The following is an 8,239-nucleotide window of genomic DNA, read 5'->3' as shown; positions in this document are numbered from 1 at the left end:
CTTCTCTAAATGCATTTTGCATTAAGGTGGTCATTGGTTCATGGTTTTCAGTTCATAAGAGGATTATCAATCCCTTTCAATGTGTTATTAGTTTTTTTCTTTAATTTTCATTTTGGATGTATTGATATTGTGGCTGTCTTCTGCTTCACTTTTTTTGAGAGTCCATATTTTGCTTCCCTTCTCTGATTTTGGCTGATTGTATTCTCTCCCTCACACACACTCTCAAATTGCGCAAAAAGCCCATGAATTTTCGCTATTTAAAAAACCGGCGTAAAGATTTCGAAATGGAGAAATGGGGAGCTGCACTTGGCTAAAACCACAGAGAATGTGATTAAATCAAGTAATGAAACATACCAATGAAAATGCTCAATTGAATGACTGCAGGAAATAAGGGCTTCAAATTAATGTTCACATTGCCGAAACTTAACTCCACTTATGCAAATTGGCTTCAAAATAAGGGCAAAGCTTATGCACGCAGGATCAAAGTGTATATTTACTCTCTTGGTTAAAAGACATACATGGGAGGATTTTTGCCAGTCCTATATTTTGGTGACCACCTAAAAATCATTAGATGATTATTCTCAAAAGTAAATATATAAATTAAAATTTGATTTTTCGAACAAATTGTTAGACATTATTTTTTCCTAGTGTACAGAGGATGCCATTAAGATTTTCTTTTTTTTGAAAGTTAACGTATACATTTTCTTTTATTGAAAATTAATCTATAGTGATGCTACATCCTAAAGTTAATCCTAAATGGGGTTTTACCTGGTGGGGTAAATAGATAGTACACTCCGGCGGGCATATAATATCTTTTGGCTTTTTAATTTCTTTTGAGTTATAGCAGCTTTTGTTAAAGATGTTTCAAGTGCACTACACGTCCAACCTGATAAAAAAGCAGGGAAAAGTAAAAAGAAAAAAAAGGAAAAAAAGAAAAAAAAAGTAAAAGAAAAACAAAGACAAAAGCAGGGTTCAACAATAAAGACATGACACGAGCCGTCTTTTTCGGAATGACATGAACACCCCTTCTTTTATTACACTTATGCGCCTACCATGTTATAACATATTTTTCACTTCCCTTGAGAAAGCAAACGAAAAGTCCCTAGAGTTTGTGCACCTTTGGCTCGTATATGAGAAAACATTTAGGCAAATATAAATGGAAAATAATTTATTTTATAAATTTTTTTTTATATATTTAAGGAATTTAAAGATACTCTTATTTTTTTGTATTTTATTCTCATTTCCCACTTTTGAGAGTTTGTATTTAAATTTTGTTATATTTTAAACATAAAATTGAGTTCAGAATTTGAGCCTCCATGCTGTTTGTTATTATGCACCACCCACAAAAGATAATAATTTGAAATGAATAAAATGACTAAAATACTTGTAAACTTCGTACATGTATTTTAGTTATTTTATTTTTATTAAATTACTTTTTTGTATGTTTCTTAATGTCTCATGGTAGAAGCATGAATACTTAAAGTTTGAGTTTAACCAAATTTTTAGATAATATAGATTAAAAGATTATAAAGTGAGAATTAAATATAAAATATAAAATATTATTAGAGATATTTCTAAAGCTCCACAATGTGTAGATGACCTTTATGATTTATTTTATTATATTATTGGAATTGTATATCATGACACCATTTATTTTTTGTACAAAAAATTCATAATCATTTTTAACTATTGAATATGAAATCTAATAGATGAAAGTGTGTCACAGCATTCAAAAAATTCATTTTGAATTTTGTGTCAAAACAATAGCACATCATGAACCACCTATTTTCTAATCTAATAGTCAATAATGATGGTGATATCTTTGTATCAAAAAGAAATGACATTATAATATACATTCCATTGCTCTTTCTTATATTATACACTAGTTATTCATACCACCCTCAGAGATGGGAAAGTTTTTGTCAATATGATAATGTTCAGAGGGTATGTTAGTCTTATTACAAAGAATATTATAAAGTACTTTCAATCGATGCCCGCTTATGTTCGAAAATGTTGGGGTTGTACACCATGAATTTATCATAGCAGCAACCTTTCTTGATATTCCAAAGTAATTCCTTCAATTTTTTTAATTTTTTTTTGAAAAAGGGACGGTTTTTTGGGTCTTTGTAGTTTGTAGAAAATACAAGATTAAAAATTTTATAGAAGTAAAGTGTATCGAACTAAGGTGCATCTAAAACATCGATTAGAGGTGGGTTTATATATATATATATATATATATTATTATGTATTAATGGTGGGAAGGAGAGTTGGATAATTTTTTTTTTTAGAAAAATTCAAAAGTATTATTGGAACATCAAAAAAATTATAGCAAATTAAGAAACTACACCATCAGAGACAACCATCTCTGCCATCGCAATTCCCTCCTTCGCAAGACTACCTACCAAACTATTTGCCTCCCAATACACATAAACAAAGGAAATTGAGAGAATAAAAATTTGTAGCAAAAATGATCGTAGCTCCCAAAGGAACTTTCTTTTCTTTGTTGCACCATTTGATGACATTCAAGGAGCCCCTTTTAACAATACAACTAATTCCTAAGAATCTAGCACTAAGAATCTTTAGTCCCTGAAGTAAAGCAACGATTGCAGCATGATTTGCTGAATTCACTCCCAAAGGGCCTGCATAAGTAAACAGAATATTCCCATCACAATCCCTCACAACTCCACCAACACCTGCAGGTCCAGAATTTCCCAAAGAACTTCCATCAAAATTCAATTTAAGTACCTCACTCGGCAGTGGAGACCCCCTATTCCTAGCCTGCATTTTCGAACAGCCAATTGGAAACGGTTGCAAAGGTTATACCTAACATCCACTTCCACAATATATTTTCCCATTTTGGAGATTGATAAAAACTCCCAAAAAGAGTGCAAAATTTTCTCTATCATGTTATTCCAAGGCAGACTAGTTCATTCAAATACTCGTCTATTTCTTTCCTTCCAAATCTCCTAAAGAATTATCCCCCTAGCATTTTTCCAAATAACCGAACCAATTTGAGGGAGCAAAGGAACTCAAAAATGCACCTAAAATTTCTTTGACAACAAGTGGTATAATCAAAGGCACGCAAAGCTGTCCAAAAAACCATTTCCAAAACTCACTAGTAAAAAGGCAATGAAGGAACAAGTGAGCAAATGTTTCACCATCATCTTTACACAACAAACATACATTAGGCAGAACCTTACCTCTTTTGATAAGATTATCAGTAGTCAACACCTTGTCTTGTACGGCCAACCAAAGAAAGGCCTGAACCTTCAACAGTAAAGGCCATTTCCAAATCATAGCAATTTTCGGCATGGACCATCGCCGTCGATCGTGGAACAATAGGTGGTACATAGCTTTAACCGAGAAAACCCCATCCTTGGATAAATCCCACACCACCTTATCGTCCGCCATATATAGGATATAGACTTCATTAAGTGCCGCTAGTAATCCATAAAATTGGAGGACTAAATCATTTGGGATTCTGTTATAAATAAGATTGATCTGTCATTCAACTTTATCTCCTCTTTTGGCAAATAGATCTAAAATGACAGCATTTGGATTTTCTACCTTTTGGAAAACCAACGGAAATACGTATTTTAAAGGATAATTATCTAACCACTTATGGTGCCAAAAGGAAATATTTCCTCCATCACCGACCGTCCAACGAACGTCCCTATGGAGTAGGGACTTGCAATAGTTAATTGCTTTCCAACACGGTGATGTTCCACTATTATGGCTACTCCTTCCCACCCACATCTTGAATCTGTCCTCCCCATATTTTGCAGCAACAACTTGATACCATAACTGATTTTTAAACTTCAAGCTTCTCCACCACCATTTACATAAAAAGAGCCTAATTGACTAATTTAATTTTCCTCAATCCCAAACCCCCTTCACTCTTTGGTGTGCAAATCCTATCCCATTGCAAAAGATGAATTTCTTGGAGTCACCCAAAAACCTCACAAAAAATTTCCCATAAGCATTTCAATTTTACGAGTAACCGATGCTGTAATCTGTAGAATAGACATTTGGTAAATGGGAAGATTTGACAAACAAGCTTTAATCAAAGTTATCCTACCCCCTAAAGAAAGATATTTGTACTTCCATAAATCTAGCTTAGTTTGTATCATTTGAATCACCCTATCCCAAAACAGCTAACGATAACTGGCCGTCTGAGATAGGGAATCCAAGGTATAAAATTGGGAAATGTTCAACCCTAGCTCCCAAAACTTCAGTTGATATATTCACCAAATAATCCTCACAATTTATCTCAAGTATCCCCATCTTCTCAAAATTAACCTTTAGGCCTAAAGCCACTTCACAGCACTTTAGGAAGGTGGCAATATTGGAAATCTATTCAAGCTCGCCTCGCAAAATAACAAGGTATCATTTGCATATTGAAGGTGAGAGATACACGGACCATTATTGGGGATATGAAGACCCATAAAATACCCTTTTGAAACAAATAAGCTAGAACATTCAGCATAAATGGCGAAAAGAAAAAGAGATAGGGGATGTCCTTGCCTAATACCTCTTGAAGCACTAAAGTAATCTGAAAGACTGCCATTATATAAAATAGAAAAGTGTGCCGAAGAGAGACAACCACAAATCCAGTTCCTCCATTTCTCCCCAGAGCCCATATTTTTCATTATCTCCAAAAGTACACTCCATTCGACTCTATCATATGATTTCTCCATGTCCAATTTAATCACCAAACCAGAAAAGCCCATTTAGAACACGAGAGTGAACGCATTCCTGAGCAACCAAAACACTACCAGTGATAAACCTATCATTAATGAAGGCAGACTGAGGTCCCATAATAATGAACGACAACACTACCTTGAGACATTCCGTAAGTTCTTTAGCAACAATTTTGTAGAGGCTGGAAAGCATACTGATAGGTCTGATATCACCCAAGCTAGCAATAATAGATTTCTTAGGGATAAGGGCTATAAATGTAGAATTGACACCTCTGAACCACTCCCCTCGTCTTAGAAAGCCTCTAACCATTTCCAGGCGCTCACCACTAACCACATTCCAAAATGTATTAAAAAAGATTAAAAGAAATCCGTCCGGACCTAGAGCCTTATCACCTGGTAAGGAAAACACAATTTTTTTAAGTTCTACCATTGAAACCTCCCCTTCCAAAAAGGAAATCAAATATGATGGTAGACTCGAAAATCCACCATATCCAGCCTAGGGGTGACTTTAACCTCAAAAGCAAAAGCTTTTTGGAAATGGCTAATGATAGCCCTAGACATCCCTTCTGTATCCTCAGGATCCACACCCTAGATTACAAGATCAAACATATCATTATGTCTAGTGCGGGCATTGGCCATGACATAGAAGAATTTCGTGTTGTGATCTCATTCTTTCAACCATTTAACACGAGATCGCTGCCTCCAATAGATTTCTTCAACCCTCCTAAGCTCATGTAATTTCTTAAAACACTCATCTCTCTCCACCACCAGCTTTTCTGATAGCACCCAGTAGAATCAACAATAGAATCCACCATAGCAATTTTGCTTAGAGCTTCCTCAATCTCACCTCTAACATTCAGACCACTATTTCTTTTCCACGCCAACAACTTGTGTTCAATATTGAATAATCTCTTATAAAGTTAAAAGTCCATGGAGCCCACCGAAATGGTGTTCTCCCACGTACACTTAATTAGCTCAGCCACATCTTTCTCTTGCAGCCAATCTATCTCCAATCTGAAAGGTGCGGGGCCCTTAGGGATTTTTTTAGTACACAACAAAATATGGGTGTGGTCAGAAGAAAGCCTAGGCAAGACTTTAACCATGGCTAAAGGAAAAGTCTCAGACCACTTACTAGAAATTAAAAATCTATTGGATATATACAAATTCACCAAACTCCCATTAGTCCAAGTAAAGTGGGCACTTGGACATGGTTCTCAATGAAGCGGTGAAAAAGACGCATAGAATGCGTAACAACACCGCCATATTTACTTTTATCTGGCCATCTAGTAAAATTAAAATCCCCCCCAGACAAATCGGATAATCAAAAGACCGAATAGCATTTGACATTTCATCAACAAAAATTTCTTTCAGTGCACAAGTATGAGGACCATAAACATTCATCAGACCCTATTTAAAAGCAGAATGAGGGGCAAGAAAACCCACAAATAGAAAGTTTGATTGTTTCACCACATAAAAAGACTGCAGAACTGTAGGATCCCAAAGGATCTACAGTTCCCCCGAAGCACCGACAACATCAATTCCCACAGAGTCAACCGAACCAAGACCCCAAACTTCCCTGACCTTAGAAAGCGTAGGACATGGAAGTTTAGTTTCCTACAAAATTAAAACAGTCGGTCTAATTTTAGACACCACAAACTTAACATCTTTTTTGGGTTTTAGGTCACCTAGACCTCATACATTCCAAGAATTAAAATTCATCAGAAAGGGGGAGAAGAGGATGAACCTGACCCATCCTTATGAGAACCAAAGTAAGCTTCTTCCAGCGACATAGTTTCTTCAAGGCTTTCCCCCAGGAATCCATCTTCAACCGAAGAATCAGAGTTATTCTCAATCACTGGATCGTTTGCAATTACCACACGTCGCATTGAAGCATTCAGGGGCATACGTCCACGAGCCTGCAGAAGAGCCAAAGACCAAGTACCTATAACAGTCCCTCTTCCTTTAGCTTTAGCAGCTGTTGCTTGAGGAGTCTTAGGCGCCGCCTTCTCTGACTGCAAGCCAACTCCTTTCTCCTTTTCATATTGTTTCAGCTTTTCCTGTGCTATGGCTTCAAGCTTCTCTAATTTATTGTTTGAGATAATTTCCTAAAAAACCACACCAATTGGTGTATTGAATCCATACCACAATCAAAGGCCAATTTGTGGACATCTGGGTCAATGGGGGCCTCCTTCACAACAATTTCATCGACACTCATTTCCTTTACAGCAACCACATCAACACTCACTTCCTTCGGAGGCTCAAAAGTAAAGTGACGCAGCAAAGGGCGTTGTTCCAGGGAAATAGTGCTGATGGGTGGGTGTTGATCCGAAGTCACCAAAGCCATGTTCAAATCATCCTCCAAAACCATCACAGTATCTCCTAGGTCATCCATAGCATCCTGAGCCATTTCGCGCGCAGCCAGCACATTATCATCCTCCTCAATCACCACTATAGTCAAAGGGTCAACATCTAATGGATCAAAAGAAGGCCTCGGAGATATCACCCTTAACCACTGATGCTAAACCCATTCCCTATTATAGAAGGTTGTCTCGATGCTAGAAAACCATCGATTTGATATCTCAGTCTTAGGATCCATGATATGAAAAAAATAAAAAGCATTTTCAGTCCTTGAAATAACGCATCTTATAATGCATGATCCAGACCGTCTATTTTCAAGTATTTATAAGTCAGCTTGATCTGCATCATTTTTTAGCTTTAAATTAATAATTATATGTGGAAATAGATTTTTAAACCTCACAATGATTTTCAACACCAAAACTGTGTCTTCTGGATAGTTTAGATGTGTATTATTATTTTGATTGTTCAAGGTTGATGCATTATATAACCACACCTTTTAACTTATTGAGAAAAAATTGGGCAACTTACTTTTCTATAGGGAATTTTATCAGAGAACCTATAAGAGTTGAATTATTTAACACTTCACTCATTTACAACTATTCTAAGCCATGATTATCTATCTTTTGATGGGCATTTTAAAATTAAATCAAAATATATGAGTAGAGTGTTAAATAATTCATCTCTCATGGATACCTAGATAAATTTCTTTGTTCCTTATGTGATTTTTATTATTGAGAGAGTAGATCTTGACTTTGTTTGTTAAACAAATTGACAATTGAAAATTTGGAGAGCTGAATTGGAACGGCCTAAGTCAGACTTAGGGGGTTCTTGGATTTGGATGGTTCCAAATTATGGGAATGCTTCCAGTCACGTAGAACCGGGCAATTAATTTTTTAATAGTGAATCACTCACTTCATTGCAAATCTACAAAGGACTTGTGCAATTCTTGAGTCTGGAGCAATTATATTTCTTCTTCTTTTTGCTATTTTAGGGCTGACAGCTCGGAATCGACGAGACGATCCGCTCCCAAGTGTCTAAGTTTCTGGGTGTTTAAAGATAGACGAAAAGAATAGGTTGGGGCCCCGGTGGTTTGGGAGGTAGAGCTTTAACATAATATGCCACCCTAAAACACTTTGGCCTAAACCCCTCTCTTTTAAAAACATTAGTACTTCCTACTCCCA

This window comes from Amborella trichopoda, chromosome 10 (genome assembly GCF_054954075.1).
Source record: "Amborella trichopoda isolate Santa Cruz 75 chromosome 10, AtrichopodaSantaCruz75HAP2 v2.0, whole genome shotgun sequence".
Classification (NCBI taxonomy): Eukaryota; Viridiplantae; Streptophyta; class Magnoliopsida; order Amborellales; family Amborellaceae; genus Amborella; species Amborella trichopoda.
This window is presented reverse-complemented; position numbering follows the sequence as displayed.